Here is a 22028-nt window from a genome sequence, read left to right on the forward strand (position 1 = left end):
ACTAATATATTGTTAATTGGCTGGGGTGTTAATTTGATTCTTATATTCAACCTGTCAATCATTGAAGTACTTCCTTCTTAATATTTACTTGATTTGACATACATTTAATACGAAATGCTATTGTTTTTACTGTTTTTTTTTGTTTTGATTCTTACTGTATATTCAGACTCAATCATTGAAGTACTTCCTTCTTAATATTTACTTGATTTGACATACATTCAGTACGAAATGGTATTGTTTTTACTATTTGTTTTTGTGATTGGTTTAGATTTCATCCCATTATCATCTTGGTTCCTATTTGTGTAGGACAATATAGTAGTTATTTTAATACCTTTCCCGTTTTTCCATTAATTTGCCCTTTAATAATTTCCCATTATTTATCTGTCATTTATATCTCGGAGCCTTTGTATATCAGCGGCCAGGTCCTCCCGTGTGCATTAAAAATGGACACCAACTAACCAAAACTTCCCTCTAACCTAACCTAATCTACAAGCTGTTTCCTTACCTACTTACCTAACAGGGGTTCTAACGCCCCCCCCCCCCCCCCTGCGACCCCTCTTATGTTGCCTATTCATAGTCAGCCGTCATCATACATACAGGTGGCCGCTATCATACATACACCCCTATATCTCGGCTTGGAATTGTTGGATGAGGGATATATGAAAGGTTGGGTAAAACTGATCAACAATTGCATATGCTTTACGAGAGAAACTATTTGGGTATATAACTAATTATTATTTCATGCTTTACAACATTAGGTTAGGTAAGGGATCCAGTTAGCTGAGCTCGCTAGTTGATTTTAGTCATGGCCCCATTGATTAAGTCAGGTTAAAGTAGGTTAGGTTAGGCTACACCCATATTGAAGACGGCTTATGTCTCTTCTTTCGCCCCTTGTGTATAATTATTCTTGATTCATGCTAAAGCTGAAATTATGGTAAAAATTCAAGGCTAGACTAGAATCATATACAGCCATTCATGCAGTGGCACTTGAATATAAAGAGAAAAGATTTCATATTCTTCCCTATCTTAACCTGACGCAAGACGTTTGATCTACCAATTTGACACCTTATTGGTGATAATATTCTAGTGTACTTACACAATGTGTAGTCATATTGAAATAATTGAAGCCTATTATTCCACAGTCTTATTTGTTCCTAGGCAGTATAAGCCGTCTTGCTTTAGTAGGGGTAGGATACTGGCGAAAGGTAACAGCTAATGAAGAGTTATTGGAGATCTGGCAACCTCCGCCCATTATTACTTTAGGCCTGGTAAAACAGCACTATTGTGAAGCTCACAACTAATTATAGTTTATTTAATTATTTTCAATTAGTAATCAATGAAAAGTAGTGACTCTAGATGAGTCATTCAAATTTTGATAGTATTTCTACTCCTGTGCATGTTGTTATTTTGGTTAGCTATTTACCGTTGCTTTCCGTGCATTTGTAATGCTTGTCACCAAGTCTCTTCCTGGTGGTAATGGTGAAGGGTTTTAGGGAAATACAGTAATCCTTTGTCTTAGTGAAAGCAAACTGTGAAATGTTAACAAGGTCATTGGAAGACTCGTGTGAAATGTGAGTCCTTTGAGATGGATGTTGACAAGGTCTCTGATGCAGTGTTTAACAGTGGAGCCAGTACAGTCTTTAAATAGCTACAGTATAACTTCGTGAATGTTTTCTTTTCCGTGTTATTGTACAGGATGTTGGTACTGTATTGCCAATCTCTATACTCCCTGTGCCTATATAGTATAATCACTAGAATGTTCTGTACAAAATCCTCTTATACAACTTTAGGATTTGAGTGCGTTTTGCCCTTTGATGATAGTTTACCCTCTAAACTTTCTATGATTTGCTCAAAATATTGGCAATGATTTACTCATGAGTAAGTTTGAGTTCTGAGGACGTTCAGATGCCCTCGGCGTTTTAGGAGTGTGTCTGTGACATAGAGATATACTCCTAGGTTATTCTAAGGTGTCTGTCAGGAGATATAGGAACACCCACACACTAACATATATAAATAACTACAGGTTTGTATTAAGGAAAAATACAAATTATCTACCAATTTGTCATAGTTGCCCATAATATTGGCAATGATTTACTTATGAGGAAGTTTGAGTTATGAAATCGATGAATGCTGCATTATAGCATAAGGAGCAAAAGTCCCAGTTGAAGTGTAGTTTCTTTGGGAGATTAAACTTAAAGTGATTAAACGTATCACTAAAAGTAATGGTTGGTGTTGCCATAATTGCTCTGTAGTACAGAGCGTAGGTTAGATGGAGTAAGAGTTTTTCCGCGTCTGAAATGTAGAACGAGTAAATAAGAGGGTCTTAGAAGAGGAGTAGAGCATTACTGGTGCCTTCTCTCAAGCCAGAGTTTGGAGAACAGCAAGAAAGAGAGTGCAGTTGGCCTTTCAAATATGCTGGGTTTACATTGAAGAAATATTAGTACATGATAAAATTACGTGAAAATAAGCTGCCCATGGATAAAAGGATGACGCAGTTGTCCTTTCACATTCGCAGGGTTTACGTTGAAGAAATAACTGTACATGATAAAATTATGTGAATATAAGCTGCCCATGGATAACAGGATGACTCTCTACCCTTACCAAGTCCCTGCTATTAGTGGGAAGTCAACTCACTTTCACATAGTGGATCTCAAAATTGTGGATTTGTCAAATCTGAAAGTTAGCCAGAGAAGCAGCAGATATGAATGTGAAAGTCTCGAAACGAAGACCAGTTTGATGGTATAGAAAATAGCGTTATATGAAGATCTAGGTGTGATAGTTCAGGCAGTTGGATTACAGGATAGACGAGTCAAATCGGTTCATTTGTACGTGTAATCCCGTAAAGAGGAAAGCTAATTTACAAACCGTCTTGGTGATATCTGCTGTAACATTACTTTTTCAATATTAAACTTACCCGATAATCATGTAGCTGTCAACTCCGTTGCCCGACAGAATTCTACGGGAGGGATACGCCAGCTATCACTATACTAGAAGGGGGTGTACTCACCAGCGCCACCTGTGGCCAGGTACTACAGTACTTCTTGTTGACACCTCCTCAATTTTTCCTCTGTCGTGCTTCCGGCAAGACGTTCTGGGATACGCTTATGATCTTGGAGTATTTTCACGGCTTTTGGTGAAGTATTTCTCTCAGATTTCGGCTGTCGCTTTACTGGAAAACTTCTATATTAGCTATTATTTAGTTCTGATTAATGGTTAACGATCTTTTTGCTTGATTTGGAATCCCCACTTGGCTAACTCTTTGATTCAAGATGTCTGACATTTCACAAGCCCCACCCCATAGACGATGTAGGTCTTGTAATAGGCGTATTCCGAAGGCCTCGGTAGATCCTCACACCGCTTGTTCTGACTGTAGGGAAAGACCCTGTCAGTTGGAAGATCGATGTGAGGAATGCGCCGGACTTTCGGAACTTGAATTTGTCCGATTTCTTAAATATTCAACCAAGTTAGAGAGAGAGAGAGTTAGGAGGAGTTCTTCTCGTTCTTCTCGTTCTTCACTTTTTTCCTCACCTCATGATCCCCTACCTTTTCCTCCCCCTGTAGTGGCTACCCCCGAACCTTCTATTTGCCCTCAACCTGATATGTCTGTTGTTTTGCGTGCCATTCAGGCTTTAGGTGACAAAGTGGAATCGGTGGTTAGTGATCATAAGTCTCTTATGGCCGAAGTCAAGGAACTTAAGGTCAAGAGTGCAGTGGGTGGTAATAGTGCCAGTGCTGTGACAAGTGCTAGTGTCAGTGCAGTGCCAAGTGCTAGTGTCAGTGTCAGTGTGGTGCGTGAGGGTACTTCTGTGCGTGCCAGTCGTCCTCCCAGTCCGGGACCTCTTGCAAGCTCCCAAGCCCAGGGGAGAAGCAATGTCGAAGGGCAAAAGGGTTCGGCAGGCCTTGATCGGCGCACAGAAGTATCCTCGGTGGTTGCGGGCGTGTCTTCCAGAGACCGTCACTCCCACCCGCAGACGATTGAGCCCGTCTTTTACTCGTCTGCTGAAGAATTGTCAGGGAGAAAACGTTGGACTCAGGTCTCAAGACCTCTCAAACGCAAAGTCCAGACCTCAAGAGCTCTACAACCTGGCTGCAGTCATTGGATCAGCTCTGACTCGCCGCAGTCATCAGTTGACTGCACACCTCCTAAGAGGAGTAAGGTGCTGCCGCAACAGATCTCTTCTGTTAAGGCTTTGCCTCAGCAGACCTTAGTGTCTGCCGACCCCAAGTTGACTCTACTGCAGTCCATGCAGTCACAACTTGCGGTCTTAATGCGTGAGTGTCAGGCTGAGAAGGTTACACCTCCTCCTGCGATCGCTCCGCCTAACCGCAGTCCTGTCTGCCAGGCGTACGATGTTGAGGCTCCTCAGGATACCTTACCACGTACTGAGTTGCCAGTTTCCAGCGGTGTGCAGCTACCTCCGCCTTCCTTAAGGCAACCTCAGCAATGGGAACAGGAAGCTTATACCTTACTTCCTCCGCTTCCACTTGCGGTTCCACCAGTGAGGCAACACTCTCTTGAGGTACAACAACCTCTCCCATCCATGAGGCAGACACCTCAGCTCTCGCTGCAGCGACCTCAACCCTCCTCAAGGCGAGAGCCTCAACACCTTAGCCTTGCGCCTCAGGAACCTCAACTCGCGAGACAAGAACTGCGTTCTGCGCAGCCACTACCTCAACTCTCGCAGCTCACACCTCAGGAACCTCAACTCGTTCCTCAGGAACCTGCTACTGCGCATCCGCTAACCTTACAGCAAGCGCAACTCTTGAGTCAAGACACTCATGCCAGGAGTCAGCCTCCTCAACCCATGCGCCTACCTTCTGCTACTCCTTTTGACCAGCCTTTGCAGCCTGAACCTCAGGTTTTGCCTCAGCAACAGAGACTTGAGGATGAAACCACAAGCGTTTTTGCTCCCGCTCGTGCAGATTCTGCTGTTCAGCATACCTTACCTCTCACTTCGCTACACTCTGGTGATGAGGTTTCTGATGATGAGGCTGCACACCTGGATCCCTCATCAGACGTGGAAGAATCCAAGTCTTCTCCTCCTCCTATTGACTTTCGTAAGGTCCTGGCTCTTTTCAGAGAGGTATACCCAGACCATTTTGTCTCTGCTACCCCCCGCTCTCCGCCATCTGAGTTTTCGCTGGGCATGCAGCCAGCCAAGTCAACTTATACTAAGCTCGTCTTTGCAAGGTCCTCTAAGAGAGCTCTAAGAATTTTAGGGGAGTGGTTGCAGTCTAAGCAGCAACTAGGAAAGACTTCCTTTATGTTCCCACCGACTAAGCTCACTTCTAAAGCGGGCGTTTGGTATGCCACAGGAGAGGAACCAGGCTTGGGAGTACCTGCCTCTGCCCAGGCTGACTTCTCAAGTTTGGTAGACTCTCCTCGTAGAACAGCAATGAGGCGCTCTAAGGTTTGCTGGACCTTCTCCGATCTAGATCACTTCCTAAAGGGTGTATTTCGAGCCTTTGAGATGTTCAATTTCCTAGACTGGTGCCTGGGGGCCCTTAGCAAGAAGACCTCCCCTGCGGACAAGGACTCAGCCATGCTCTTAATGTCCTGCATGGATAAAGCTATTAGGGATGGATCTGGCGAGCTTGCTTCAATGTTTGTGTCAGGAGTGCTTAAGAAAAGGGAGCAGCTTTGTACCTTCCTTTCTTCCAGCATCACACCTTGTCAAAGGTCTCAACTCCTTTTCGCTCCGCTCTCTAAGTTCTTGTTTCCCTAAGAGCTTGTTAAGGACTTGTCTGCGGCCCTGATTCAAAAGGACACCCATGATCTTGTGGCCTCTTCAGCTCGTAAGACTAAGGTTGCTCCCTCAGTCCCCAGGACTTATCGCACCCCAGTGGCTGATACTCCTGCTACGAGGTTTATTCCGCCCTTTCGTGGTAGAGCCCCCAGCCGAGGAAGCTCCCGTCCAGACTCTTCCAGGAGCAAGTCTAGGAAAGGTTCCAAGACTTCAAAAGGCAAACACTGACTCTCCTCCTCTCCAGACAGCAGTAGGAGCCAGACTCAAGATCTTCTGGCAAGCCTGGGAAAAGAGAGGTGCAGACGCCCAGTCTGTCAGTTGGCTGAGGGAGGGTTACAGGATACCATTCTGCCGCAAACCCCCTCTGACCACTTCTCCCATCAACCTCTCTCCCAACTACAAGGAAAAGGACAAGAGGCTAGCGTTGCACCAGGAGGTGTCGCTCCTGTTACAGAAGAAGGCAGTGGTTATAGTCCGGGACCATCAATCCCCGGGCTTCTACAACCGTCTCTTTCTGGTGGCCAAGAAGACAGGAGGTTGGAGACCGGTGCTGGACGTCAGCGCGCTCAATGCTTATGTCACCAAGCAGACGTTCACTATGGAGACGACGAAGTCGGTCCTAGCAGCGGTCAGGCAGGAGGACTGGATGGTCTCGTTGGATCTGAAAGATGCTTACTTTCACGTTCCTATTCATCCAGACTCCCAACCTTTCCTGAGATTCGTTTTTGGAAAGGTTGTCTACCAATTCCGAGCCCTGTGTTTTGGCCTAAGCACAGCTCCTATGGTGTTTACGCGTCTGATGAGGAATATTGCAAAATTCCTCCACTTATCGGACATCAGAGCCTCCCTTTATTTAGACGACTGGCTGTTGAGAGCCTCCACGAGTCGTCGCTGTCTGGAGAGTCTCAACTGGACTTTGGACTTGATCAAAGAACTGGGTCTGTTAGTCAATTTAGAAAAGTCCCAGCTCATTCCCTCCCAATCCATTGTGTACCTGGGAATGGAGATTCGGAGTCAGGATTTTCGGGCTTTTCCATCGGCCCCAAGGATAAGCCAAGCCCTAGATTGCATCCTGAGCATGCTGAAGAGGAGCAGTTGCTCGGTGAGACAGTGGATGAGTCTCACAGGGACCCTTTCATCGTTGGCCCTGTTCGTCGAGCTAGGGAGACTCCACCTCCGCCCTCTCCAATTCCATCTAGCAGCTCATTGGGACAAGGGTTTGACGCTCGAAGCAGTCTCTATCCCGGTCACCAAAGAGATGAAGACCACTCTCTTGTGGTGGAAGACCAATCTCCTTCTCAGGGAGGGCCTATCGTTGGCGATTCAGACCCCCAATCTTCATCTCTTCTCGGATGCATCGGACTCGGGCTGGGGCGCGACCTTGAACGGACAGGAGTGCTCGGGAACGTGGAACGAGGAACAGGAAACGCTCCACATCAACTGCAAGGAGCTACTAGCAGTTCATTTAGCCCTATTGAACTTCAAGTCCCTCCTGCTAGGCAAGGTGGTGGAGGTGAACTCCGACAACACCACAGCCTTGGCTTACATCTCCAAGCAAGGAGGGACCCATTCGAGGAGCCTATACGAGATAGCAAGGGACCTCCTCATTTGGTCAAGAAGTCTAAACCTCACCCTAGTTACGAGGTTCATTCAGGGCAACATGAACGTCTCAGCAGATCGCCTAAGCAGAAGGGATCAGGTCATCCCCACGGAATGGACCCTCCACAAGAGCGTGTGCAACAGACTTTGGACCTTGTGGGGTCAGCCGACAATAGATCTTTTTGCCACCTCCATGACCAAGAGACTTCCTTTGTACTGTTCCCCAGTTCCAGACCCAGCAGCAGTTCATGTGGATGCTTTTCTGCTGAATTGGTCCCATCTCGACCTTTACGCATTCCCACCGTTCAAGATCATAAACAAAGTCCTTCAGAAGTTCATCTCGCACGAAGGGACACGGCTGACGCTGGTTGCTCCCCTTTGGCCTGCAAGAGAATGGTTCACAGAGGTACTACAATGGCTGGTCGACGTCCCCAGGACTCTCCCTCTAAGAGTGGACCTTCTACGTCAACCTCACGTAGACAGGTTGCACCCAAACCTCCACGCTCTTCGGCTGACTGCCTTCAGACTGTCGAAAGATTCGCTAGAGCTAGAGGCTTTTCGAAGGAGGCAGCCAGTGCGATTGCCAGAGCAAGGAGGGTATCCACTCGTAGAGTCTACCAATCCAAGTGGGAAGTCTTCCGGAGCTGGTGTAGAGCCAATGCAGTTTCCTCTACCAATACCTCTGTAACCCAAATAGCTGACTTCCTATTACATCTAAGGAATGAGAGATCCCTTTCAGCTCCTACGATTAAAGGGTACAGGAGTATGTTGGCTTCAGTTCTCCGCCACAGAGGTTTGGACCTTTCTTCCAACAAGGACCTTCAAGACATCCTTAAGTCTTTTGAGACTTCTAAAGAACGTCGTCTACCCACTCCAGGCTGGAATCTAGACGTAGTCTTAAGGTTCCTTATGTCACCTAGGTTCGAACCTCTCCAGTCAGCTTCCTTCAAGGACCTTACCCTCAAGACTCTTTTTCTCGTCTGCCTTGCAACAGCTAAAAGAGTCAGTGAGGTTCATGCCTTCAGCAAGAACATTGGGTTCACATCCGAATCTGCAACATGTTCTTTACAGCTCGGATTCTTAGCTAAGAATGAACTTCCTTCACGTCCTTGGCCTAGATCGTTTGAAATTCCTAGCCTCTCCAACATGGTAGGTAACGAGCTAGAAAGAGTTCTTTGCCCTGTCAGAGCTCTGAAATATTATCTTAATAGGTCAAAACCTATTCGAGGACAGTCAGAAGCCTTATGGTGTGCAATCAAGAAACCTTCGAGGCCCATGTCCAAAAACGGGGTTTCGTATTATATAAGGCTTCTGATTAGAGAAGCCCATTCTCACTTGAAGGAGGAAGACCTTGCTTTGCTGAAGGTAAGGACCCACGAAGTGAGAGCCGTATCTACTTCGATGGCCTTTAATAAAAACCGTTCTCTGCAGAGCATAATGGATGCAACTTATTGGAGGAGCAAGTCAGTGTTTGCATCATTTTATCTTAAAGATGTCCAGTCTCTTTACGAGAACTGCTACACCCTGGGACCATTCGTAGCAGCTAGTGCAGTAGTAGGTGAGGGCTCAGCCACTACATTCCCTTAATCCCATAACCTTTTTTTAACCTTTCTCTTGAATGCTTTTATTGTTGTTTTTATGGTTGTTACGGTAGGCTAAGAAGCCTTCCGCATCCTTTTGATTTGGCGGGTGGTCAATTCATTCTTGAGAAGCGCCTGGGTTAGAGGTTGTGTAGAGGTCCTTTAGTAGGGGTTGCAGCCCTATATACTTTAGCACCTTAGAGTTGATTCAGCCTCCTAAGAGGAACGCTGCGCTCAGTAAGGAAGACGAACTTAATAAAGGCAGAGTAACGGTTCAAGTCGACTTCCTTACCAGGTACTTATTATTTCATTGTTATTTTGAGATAACTGATTATATGAAATACGGGATACTTAGCTATCCTTTAGTCTTGTACACTGGTTTTCACCCACCCCCCTGGGTGTGAATCAGCTACATGATTATCGGGTAAGTTTAATATTGAAAAATGTTATTTTTATTAGTAAAATAAATTTTTGAATATACTTACCCGATAATCATGATTTAATTGACCCTCCCTTCCTCCCCATAGAGAACCAGTGGACCGAGGAAAAATTGAGGAGGTGTCAACAAGAAGTACTGTAGTACCTGGCCATAGGTGGCGCTGGTGAGTACACCCCCTTCTAGTATAGTGATAGCTGGCGTATCCCTCCCGTAGAATTCTGTCGAGCAACGGAGTTGACAGCTACATGATTATCGGGTAAGTATATTCAAAAATTTATTTTACTAATAAAAATAACATTTTTAGAATTTGTAGGAAAGTGGATGCATTTGAACATATTTTGTTTTCGTATCTAAGTGGGTTAATTTTCACGTCTAATCCCACAAAGAGGTAAACCAACTCAAAATCCTTGGCAATGTAACATTCTGCTTCATCTGTAATATTTCTTATCTTAGTATCATTGTTCTAGTAAAGGTTAATGGTTCTGGATGATTTATAGAATTGCATTATGATAAATTTTCTAGCATGACACATCTAACTACATTGTAACATGTGTAACATGGGTGGCTTATTGAGAATGCTCATACATGATGGAATACAATACAGACACTCTTGTGAAGGTATGAAATACAGTAGAAGAAATGGACTTTGAACATGAAATGTGGCATATGTTATAACCAAACTTTACTTAGCGTGTAAGAGATCTAGTCAAAGATGAAGGTTTCGTAATATCGTTCTGTTTAAGCGATGAGATAAAAAAGTGATATAATGTTAGCGGGCAGTAGTCGGATGTAGAACGGCACCTCGTAGTAACGGGGGATGTTGAGGAAGGAGAAGACTAATTGGTAAGGGACCTCTGATAGTGGTTTTAACCTTTTGCTCTTTGGAAATTTCCAACCCTTAACCCCCAGGGGGTTATTTTTTTCCCAGCACATTTTGCAGTATATTTTTTTTTAAATTGCTCTAACAGCCTTAATTTTTGTCATAGAGAGGTCAGGTTGGTCTCATTCTCTTGGAAAATGCCTGAATTTTCTCAAAAAATGATAAAAAATATGAAAAAAAATTTTTTATAGCAATTTTTTGCAAGGACGTACCGGTACGTCCATGGGGGTAAAGGGATGGGTTTTGTGAAACGTACCAGTAAATCCTTTGGGGGTAGAAGGGTTAACACTTCCCATTTACTATACTGACACCCTATAAGGGTGAGCGAGCTGGATATATTCCTGGCATTCCATGCAACTTTTTTCTCAGGTAGATTTAGAAGTATTTATACCTTAGAAATAGTGCTATAAGGAGCATTTCACAGAGCGACACAGGTCCCTCGCCCAGAAATAGATTTTTCCTTCGTCAAAATCCCTTTTTTGAGTGGGGATACGTTAACTTGGTGAAAGGGTTTGTGCATCGCTATGATCATCAAAGCTGTACTAGTCAGGGCTTCCCATACTAGGTTGGTTTGTCGTGAGCGATCAGACAAAAGTCTCCTATCATCACTAATCTACAGTTAGCTAGCATAGTGATGAAAACTGGCCAAACCCCAAACATGAAGGACATGTCTAAGGCCTTTGTCCTGCAGTGGACTAGAAACAGGTACATTTTTTGTTGTTGTTATTGTTTACTTGTTTTGGGTTTAAATCCAACCCTCCACTGAAGTCGAGTGAACTACTTCTCGGGCGGGTCCATATCAATCATCTAACGAAACATTTTGATTATAACTTATACAATTCCTTGATTGTAGCATTAGCAATACAGGTGGCCTGCTATGGGCAAAATTTTGTCAAAATTAACAATAGAATTAATTGAAATAGTTAATTAGAAGGTATCAAAGAAATATGTCTTCTATTGTAACAGAAGGATGAACCAGCTTTCTATTTTAGCTCTTTCAAATGCGGATTATATATATATATATATATATATATATATATATATATATATATATATATATATATATATATATATATATATATATATATATATATATATATATATATACATATATATATACATATATATATATATATATATATATATATATATATATATATATATGTATATATATATATGTATATATATATATATATATATATATATATATATATATATATATATATATATATATATATATATACATATATATATATATATATATATATATATATATATATATATATATATATATATATATATATATATATATATATATATATATATATATTTATATATGAGTTTAATATCCTGTGTTTATCATCAACTACAGTTGTGAGTATCCATGTTCCTTAGCCATCTGCCTTTAAAAAGGAATGTTATGTATAGCACCATTTTCAATCAGAATTTAGCTACTGATATTTTGGTGTGTTAGGTGTACAAGCCTATTCAATGTTCTTGCACCATCTCATTGAAAGGAATCTATCCCCTTGTTGTTCCTATCATATCGCAGGTTTTTTTAATGGGTCCATTATGTTCGAGAGGAGTCGTTATGGTTCTAGAAGTCTTTGATGTAGAATTGCTTTTGATGTTGGGGGTTGCTACTGCATTATACATATTAGAAGTTGTAGGAAAGTGGATGCATTTGAACATATTTTATCGGGGATGCGTTTTCATATCTAATTGAGTCGTTGGCTTTGTCGTATCGGTATATTGAGCACAGCGTAGTGCTTTAACTCTTTTACCCCCAAAGGACGTACTGGTACGTTTCACAAAACTCATCCCTTTACCCCCATGGACGTACCGGTACGTCCTTGCAAAAACTACCATTTAAATTTTTTTTTTGCATATTTTTGATAATTTTTTTGAGAAACTTCAGGCATTTTCCAAGAGAATGAGACCAACCTAACCTCTCTATGACGAATATTAAGGCTGTTAAAGCAATTTAAAAAAATATATACTGCAAAATGTGCTTGAAAAAAAATAACCCCTGGGGGTTAAGGGTTGGAAATTTCCAAATACCTTGGGGGTAAAAGGGTTAATAAATCATTTACTGTACTCATCTTAAAAGAAATATAGTAAAACTAGGTATATATAAGATTTTGTAAATACAGTAAGATAGGAGAAATGAAGCTAACTTTTCTTTTACAATGTATTTCTTTGACATTGGGTGATCAGATCTTCATTGAAATAGATTGTTAATTCTATCAGCTATAAAGAAAACTGCATTTGATATTTTTTTTCATATGTTGATGTTCCATTTGTATAAAAGGGATAGAAATGTTCTGAAATTGGCATTTCTTACATTTATGTAGACCTCTGCACTATTATTATTATTATTACTTGCTAAGCTACAACCCTAGTTGGAAAAGCAGGATGCTATAAGCCCAAGGGCCCTAACTGGGAAAATAGCCCAGTGAGGAAAGGACACAAGGAAAAATAAAATATAAGAACAGTAACAATATTACAATAAATATTTCCTATATAAACTATAAAAACTTTAACAAAAGAAAAAGAGAAATTGAATAGAATAGCGTGCCCGAGTGTACCCTCAAGCAAGAGAACTTTAACCCAAGACAGTGGAAGACCATGGTACAGAGCCTATGGCACTACCCAAGACTAGAGAACAATGGTTTGATTTTGGATGCTCTTAGAAGAGCTGCTTACCATAGCTAAAGAGTCTCTTCTACCTGATGCTGTGATTGTTTCTTTAAGACTAAGAATTTATTAAAATCACTGAATGTGTGTATAGTATAGTCATTTTTCCGGATTACTTAGGTGATTTTTGTCATAAAGGATATCTGTTCTGTTTTAAAAACTTTTCAGCTGTTAATGAAGAAAGGACCATCTCATGAACTCTGATTTTGAAAGCAAGGAAATACAGTAGGCCTACTGTATAATCTGACACTTCAGTCTGTATAATCTGACACTACAGTCTGTATAATCTGACACTACAGTCTGTATAATCTGACACTACAGTCTGTATAGTCTGTCACTATTCTTTGTATGCTTGTACAGTACTGTATAATCTGACACTACAGTCTGTATAGTCTGTCACTATTCTTTGTATGCTAGTACAGTACTGTATAATCTGACACTACAGTCTGTGTAATCTGTCACTATTCTTTGTATGCTAGTACAGTACTGTATAATCTGACGCTACAGTCTGTATAGTCTGTGACTATTCTTTGTATGCTAGTACAGTACTGTATAATCTGACACTACAGTCTGTATAGTCTGTCACTATTCTTTGTATGCTTGTACAATACTGTATAATCTGACACTACAGTCTGTGACTATTCTTTGTATGCTAGTACAGTACTGTATAATCTGACACTACAGTCTGTATAGTCTGTGACTATTCTTTGTATGCTTGTACAATACTGTATAATCTGACACTACAGTCTGTGACTATTCTTTGTATGCTAGTACAGTACTGTATAATCTGACACTGCAGTCTGTAAAATCTGTCACTATTCTTTGTAAACTAGTACAGTACTGTATAATCTGACACTGCGGTCTGTAAAATCTGTCACTATTCTTTGTAAACTAGTACAGTACTGTATAATCTGACACTGCGGTCTGTAAAATCTGTCACTATTCTTTGTAAACTAGTACAGTACTGTATAATCTGACACTGCGGTCTGTAAAATCTGTCACTATTCTTTGTATACTAGTACAGTACTGTATAATCTGACACTGCGGTCTGTAAAATCTGTCACTATTCTTTGTATACTAGTACAGTACTGTATAATTCGACACTGCGGTCTGTAAAATCTGTCACTATTCTTTGTAAACTAGTACAGTACTGTATAATCTGACACTGCGGTCTTTAAAATCTGTCACTATTCTTTGTAAACTAGTACAGTACTGTATAATCTGACACTGCAGTCTGTATAATCTGTCACTATTCTTTGTAAACTAGTACAGTACTGTATAATTCGACACTGCGGTCTGTAAAATCTGTCACTATTCTTTGTATACTAGTACAGTACTGTATAATCTGACACTACAGTATTGTATAATCTGTCACTATTCTTTGTATACTAGTACAGTATTGTATAATCTGACACTACAGTCTGTATAGTCTGTCACTTCTTTGTATACTATTACAGTACTGTATAATCTGACACTACAGTCTGTATAGTCTGTTACTATTATTTGTATACTACTGTGAAATATAGTTTCCAATATTAAACTTACCCGATAATCATGTAGCTGTCAACTCCGTTGCCCGACAGAATTCTACGGGAGGGATACGCCAGCTATCACTATACTAGAAGGGGGTGTACTCACCAGCGTCACCTGTGGCCAGGTACTGCAGTACTTCTTGTTGACACCACCTCAATTTTTCCTCTGTCGTGCTTCCGGCAAGACGTTCTTGGATACGCTTATGATTTTGGAGTATTGTTCACGGTTTTTGGTGAAGTATTTCTCTAAGATTTCAGCTTTCGCTATACTGGAAACTTTTCTAATTAGCTTAGATAGCTTTTATTTGGTTTTGATTAATGGTTAACGATCTTTTGCTTGATTTGGAATCCCCCTTGACTTGCTCTTTGATTCAAGATGTCTGACCTTTCACAAGCCCCTCCCCATAGACGATGTAGGTCTTGTAATAGGCGTATTCCGAAGGCCTCGGTTGATCCTCACACCGCTTGTTCTGACTGTAGGGAAAGACCCTGTCAGTTGGAAGATCGATGTGAGGAATGCGCCGGACTTTCGGAACTTGAATTTGTTCGATTCCTTAAATATTCAACCAAGTTAGAGAGAGAGAGAGTTAGGAGGAGTTCTTCTCGCTCTTCGCTTTTTTCCTCACCTCATGATCCTCAACCTTTTCCTCCCCCTGTAGTGGCTACCCCCGAACCTACTATTTGTGCACAGCCTGATATGTCAGTTGTTTTGCGTGCCATTCAGGCTTTAGGCGACAAAGTGGAATCGGTGGTTAGTGACCATAAGTCTCTTTTGGCAGACGTCAAAGAACTTAAGGTCAAAAGTGCAGTGGGAGGTGATAGTGCCAGTGCTGTGCCAAGTGCTAGTGTCAGTGCGGTGCCGAGTGCTAGTGTCAGTGTCAGTGTTGTGCGTGAGGGTACTTCTGTGCGTGCCAGTCGTCCTCCCAGTCCGGGACCTCTTGCAAGCTCCCAAGCCCAGGGGAGAAGCAATGTCGAAGGGCAAAAGGGTTCGGCAGGCCTTGATCGGCGCACAGAAGTATCCTCGGTGGTTGCGGGCGTGTCTTACAGAGACCGTCACTCCCACCCGCAGACGATTGAGCCCGTCTTTTACTCGTCTGCAGAAGAAATATCGGGGAGGAAACGCTGGACTCAGGTCTCAAGACCTCTTAAACGTAAAGTCCAGACCTCTAGAGTTCAACAACCCGGATGCAGTCATTGGATTAGCTCTGACTCTCCGCTGTCATCAGGTGACTGTACACCTCCTAAGAGAGGTAAGGCGATACCTCAACAGACCTCATCTTCTGTTCAGGCTTTGCCTCAGCAGACCTTAGCGTCTGCTGATCCCAAGATGACTTTGCTGCAGTCCATGCAGTCGCAGCTTGCGGTCTTAATGCGTGAGTTTCAGGCTGAGAAGGTTGCACCTCCTCCTGCGAGCGCTCCGCCTCACCGCAGTCCAGTCTGCCAGGCGTACGAAGTTGAGGTTCCTCAGGCTACCTTACCGCGTTCTGAGTTGCCAGTTACCAGCGGTGTGCAGCAACCTCAGCCTTCCTTAAGGCAACCTCAACAATGGGAGCAGGAGTCTTATGCTTTACTTCCTCCTCTTCCTCTTGCGGTTAGACCATCGAGGCAACAACCTCTTGAGGTACGACAACCTCTTCCATCCATGAGGCAGCCACCTCAGCTCTCGCTGCAGCGACCTCAACTCTCCTCAAGGCGAGAGCCTCAACTCTTAAGGCTAGCACCTCAGGAACCTCAACTCGCGAGACAGGAACTGCGTTCTGCGCAGCCGCTACCTCAACTCTCGCAGCTCACACCTCAGGAACCTCAACTCGTTCCTCAGGAACCTGCTACTGCGCATCCGCAACCCTTGCAGCAAGCGCAACTCTTGAGACAGGAAGCTCATGCTAGGAGTCAGCCACCTCAACCCATGCGCCTACCTTCCTCCACTCTTCTTGACCAGTCTTTGCAGCCTGAACCTCAGGTTTTAACTCAGCAACAGAGTCTTGAGGATGAAACCACAAGTGTTTATGCACCCGCTTGTGCAGATTCTGCTGTTCAGCATACCGCTGTTACTTTACCTCTCACTTCGCTACACTCTGGTGATGAGGTTTCTGAGGAGGAAGCTGCGCACCTAGATCCCTCTTCGGACGTGGAGGAACCCAAGTCTTCTCCTCTACCCATTGACTTTCGTAAGGTCCTGGCTCTTTTCAGAGAGGTATACCCGGACCATTTTGTTTCTGCTACCCCCCGCTCTCCTCCATCTGAGTTTTCGCTGGGCATGCAACAGGTTAAGTCAGCCTATACTAAGCTCGTCTTTGCTAGATCCTCTAAGAGAGCTTTAAGAATATTAGGGGATTGGTTGCAGTCCAAACAGCAACTAGGGAAGACTTCCTTTATGTTCCCACCTACTAAGCTCACTTCTAAGGCGGGCGTATGGTATGCCACAGGAGAGGAACCAGGCTTGGGAGTCCCTGCCTCTGCCCAGGCTGATTTCTCAAGTTTGGTCGACTCTCCTCGTAGATCAGCGATGAGGCGCTCTAAGGTCTGCTGGACCTGTTCCGACTTAGACCACTTCTTAAAGGGTGTATTTCGTGCCTTTGAGATTTTCAATTTTCTCGACTGGTGCCTGGGGGCCCTGAGCAAGAAGACCTCCCCTGCGGACAAGGACTCAGCCATGCTTATAATGTCCTGCATGGATAAAGCAATTCGGGATGGGTCCGGCGAGCTTGCTTCAATGTTTGTTTCAGGAGTTCTTAAGAAAAGGGAGCAACTTTGCACTTTTCTTTCTTCCAGCATCACACCTTGTCAAAGGTCTCAACTCCTTTTTGCTCCGCTTTCTAAGTTCTTGTTCCCCGAAGAGCTTATCAAGGATTTGTCTGCGGCCCTGATTCAGAAGGACACTCATGATCTTGTGGCCTCTTCAGCTCGTAAGGCTAAGGTTGCTCCCTCAGTTCCCAGGACTTACCGCACCCCAGTGGCTGATAGGCTACTCCTGCTACAAGGTTTATTCCGCCCTTTCGTGGCAGAGCCCCCAGCCGAGGAAGCTCCCGTCCAGACTCTTCCAGGAGCAGGTCTAGGAAAGGTCCCAAGACTTCAAAAGGCAAACACTGACTCTCCTCCTCTCCAGACAGCAGTAGGAGCCAGACTCAAGACCTTCTGGCAAGCTTGGGAAAGGAGAGGTGCAGACGCCCAGTCTGTCAGGTGGCTAAGGGAGGGTTACAGGATACCATTCTGCCGCAAACCCCCTCTGACCACTTCTCCCATCAACCTCTCTCCCAACTACAAGGAAAAGGACAAGAGGCTAGCGTTGCACCAGGAGGTGTCGCTCCTGTTACAGAAGAAGGCAGTGGTTATAGTCCGGGACCATCAATCCCCGGGCTTCTACAACCGTCTCTTTCTGGTGGCCAAGAAGACAGGAGGTTGGAGACCGGTGCTGGACGTCAGCGCGCTCAATGCTTATGTCACCAAGCAGACGTTCACTATGGAGACGACGAAGTCGGTCCTAGCAGCGGTCAGGCAGGAGGACTGGATGGTCTCATTGGATCTGAAAGACGCTTACTTTCACGTTCCTATTCATCCAGACTCCCAACCTTTCCTGAGATTCGTTTTTGGAAAGGTTGTGTACCAATTCCAAGCCCTGTGTTTTGGCCTAAGCACAGCTCCTATGGTGTTTACGCATCTGATGAGGAATATTGCAAAATTCCTCCACTTATCGGACATCAGAGCCTCCCTTTATTTAGACGACTGGCTGTTGAGAGCCTCCACGAGTCGTCGCTGTCTGGAGAGTCTCAACTGGACTTTGGACTTGATCAAGGAACTGGGTCTATTAGTCAACTTAGAAAAGTCCCAGCTCATTCCCTCCCAATCCATAGTTTACCTGGGAATGGAGATTCGGAGTCAGGATTTTCGGGCTTTTCCATCGGCCCCAAGGATAAGCCAAGCCCTAGAATGCATCCTGAGCATGCTGAAGAGGAATAGTTGCTCGGTGAGACAGTGGATGAGTCTAACAGGGACCCTGTCATCGTTAGCCCTGTTCGTCGAGTTAGGGAGACTCCACCTCCGCCCTCTCCAATTCCATCTAGCAGCTCATTGGGACAAGGATTTGACGCTCGAAGCAGTCTCTATTCCTGTCACCAAAGAGATGAAGACCACTCTCTTGTGGTGGAAGACCAACCTCCTTCTCAAGGAGGGCCTATCGTTAGCGATTCAGACCCCCAATCTTCATCTCTTCTCGGATGCATCAGACTCGGGCTGGGGCGCGACCTTGAACGGACAGGAATGCTCGGGAACATGGAACAGGGAACAGGAAACGCTCCACATCAACTGCAAGGAGCTGCTGGCAGTTCATATGGCCCTTATGAACTTCAAGTCCCTCCTGCTAGGCAAGGTGGTGGAGGTGAACTCCGACAACACCACAGCCTTGGCTTACATCTCCAAGCAGGGAGGGACCCATTCGAGGAACCTGTACGAGATAGCAAGGGACCTCCTCATTTGGTCAAGAAGTCTAAACCTCACTCTAGTAACGAGGTTCATTCAGGGCAACATGAACGTCTCAGCAGATCGCCTAAGCAGAAAAGATCAAGTCATCCCCACGGAATGGACCCTTCACAAGAGCGTGTGCAACAGACTTTGGACCTTGTGGGGTCAACCTACGATAGATCTGTTTGCCACCTCCATGACCAAGAGGCTTCCGTTGTACTGTTCCCCAGTTCCAGACCCAGCAGCAGTTCATGTGGATGCTTTTCTGCTGAATTGGTCCCATCTCGACCTTTACGCATTCCCACCGTTCAAGATCATCAACAGAGTCATTCAGAAGTTCGTCTCGCACGAAGGGACACGGCTGACGCTGGTTGCTCCCCTTTGGCCTGCAAGAGAATGGTTCACAGAGGTACTACAATGGCTGGTCGACGTTCCCAGGACTCTCCCTCTAAGAGTGGACCTTCTCCGTCAACCTCACGTAGACAAGGTACACCTAAACCTCCACGCTCTTCGTCTGACTGCCTTCAGACTGTCGAAAGATTCGCTAGAGCTAGAGGCTTTTCGAAGGAGGCAGCCAGAGCGATTGCCAGAGCAAGGAGGGTATCCACTCGTAGAGTCTACCAATCCAAGTGGGAAGTCTTCCGAAGCTGGTGTAGAGCCAATGCAGTTTCCTCTACCAATACCTCTGTAACCCAAATAGCTGACTTCCTATTACATCTAAGGAATGAGAGATCCCTTTCGGCTCCTACGATTAAAGGGTACAGAAGTATGTTGGCTTCAGTTCTCCGCCACAGAGGTTTGGACCTTTCTTCCAACAAGGACCTTCAAGACATCCTTAAATCTTTCGAGACTTCTAAAGAACGTCGTTTATCCACTCCAGGCTGGAATCTAGACGTAGTCTTAAGGTTCCTTATGTCTCCTAGGTTCGAACCTCTCCAGTCAGCTTCCTTCAAGGACCTTACCCTCAAGACTCTTTTCCTCGTCTGCCTTGCAACAGCTAAGAGAGTTAGTGAGGTTCACGCCTTCAGCAAGAACATTGGGTTCACATCCGAATCTGCAACATGTTCTTTACAGCTCGGATTTTTAGCTAAGAATGAACGTCCTTCACGTCCTTGGCCTAGATCGTTTGAAATTCCTAGTCTTTCCAACATGGTGGGTAACGAGCTAGAAAGAGTTCTTTGCCCTGTCAGAGCTCTGAAATATTATCTTAATAGGTCAAAACCTATACGAGGACAGTCAGAAGCCTTATGGTGTGCAATCAAGAAACCTTCGATGCCCATGTCCAAAAACGGAGTTTCGTATTATATAAGGCTTCTGATTAGAGAAGCCCATTCTCACATGAAGGATGAAGACCTTGCTTTGCTGAAGGTAAGGACCCACGAAGTGAGAGCCGTAGCCACTTCGATGGCCTTTAATAAGAACCGTTCTCTGCAGAGCATTATGGATGCAACTTATTGGAGGAGCAAGTCAGTGTTTGCATCATTTTATCTTAAAGATGTCCAGTCTCTTTACGAGAACTGCTACACCCTGGGACCATTCGTAGCAGCGAGTGCAGTAGTAGGTGAGGGCTCAGCCACTACATTCCCTTAATCCCATAACCTTTTTTAACCTTTCTCTTGAATGCTTTTATTGTTGTTTTTTGGGTTGTTACGGTAGGCTAAGAAGCCTTCCGCATCCTTTTTTGATTTGGCGGGTGGTCAATTCATTCTTGAGAAGCGCCTGGGTTAGAGGTTGTGTAGAGGTCCTTTAGTATGGGTTGCAGCCCTGTATACTTTAGCACCTTAGAGTTGATTCAGCCTCCTAAGAGGAACGCTGCGCTCAGTAAGGAAGACGAACTTATTAAAGGCAGAGTAACGGTTCAAGTCGACTTCCTTACCAGGTACTTATTATTTCATTGTTATTCTGAATAACTGATTATATGAAATACGGGATACTTAGCTATCCTTTAGTCATGTACACTGGTTTTCACCCACCCCCCTGGGTGTGAATCAGCTACATGATTATCGGGTAAGTTTAATATTGGAAAATGTTATTTTCATTAGTAAAATAAATTTTTGAATATACTTACCCGATAATCATGATTTAATTGACCCACCCTTCCTCCCCATAGAGAACCAGTGGACCGAGGAAAAATTGAGGTGGTGTCAACAAGAAGTACTGCAGTACCTGGCCACAGGTGGTGCTGGTGAGTACACCCCCTTCTAGTATAGTGATAGCTGGCGTATCCCTCCCGTAGAATTCTGTCGGGCAACGGAGTTGACAGCTACATGATTATCGGGTAAGTATATTCAAAAATTTATTTTACTAATGAAAATAACATATTTCTTGTTGATTTCAAAACCAAGGAAATACTGCATAATCTGTCTTTAGTATTTATATTCTAAAATCTTCTTCTTCTTCTTCTTTGTCTGCATCTTTTCCCCGCCTTTATGTGGGGTCGATGTTTCTGGCCAGCGTTCTCCATCTACCTCTGTCCCACACTTCATCTCCGGTTAATCCCTTTGATCGAAGGTCATCCTTGACACAGTCCATCCACCTTCGCTTTGGTCTCCCTCTCCTTCTCGTTCCCTGTACCTCCATTTCCATCACTCTCCTCCCAATATACTGTTCATCTCTTCTCATGACATGACCATACCACCTCAGTCTACTTTCTTGTATCTTATCTGATAGTTTTCTAACTCCTGTGGTACCCCTAATTGCTTCTAATGTAGCATTTATATGCTACAATAGAATATTGCTTTCTTGTCAAATAGAAAATCTCCCTTTTAATTGGAAGCTTCTTATTGTTTCTTGTCTTTTGGTTTTGTTATGTATCAAATTCAACTTCATACAAAGGCACGGTGGTATGAAGCATTGAGAGGCGAAGATTAGATTGGAGAAATTATTGTCTTCACGCTGGAAATTTTATTGGTTAGTCAATCTTCCAGCTGAGAAATCTGTTTAGTTATTCTTCCCATTTTGAAATATATTGATCAGTTTCTTTGCAATGTTTTGATTTATTTCTTTATCAGGCTTTGCATCATTCACAGTTTTTCCATGAACATCAAATGATAAGATATTTCATTGTCATTTATAATACAATGAAATAATTTCCTC

The 22028-nt window shown here is 43.7% G+C and overlaps 1 protein-coding gene across 1 annotated transcript in view; it reads left to right on the forward strand.

Moving 5' to 3' along the window:
* Window positions 1-22028, forward strand: part of LOC137653788 (solute carrier family 45 member 3-like) — a 250798-nt gene that overhangs the window by 480 nt on the left and 228290 nt on the right. The window lies entirely within an intron of this gene.

This window comes from Palaemon carinicauda, chromosome 14 (genome assembly GCF_036898095.1).
Source record: "Palaemon carinicauda isolate YSFRI2023 chromosome 14, ASM3689809v2, whole genome shotgun sequence".
NCBI lineage: Eukaryota > Metazoa > Arthropoda > Malacostraca > Decapoda > Palaemonidae > Palaemon > Palaemon carinicauda.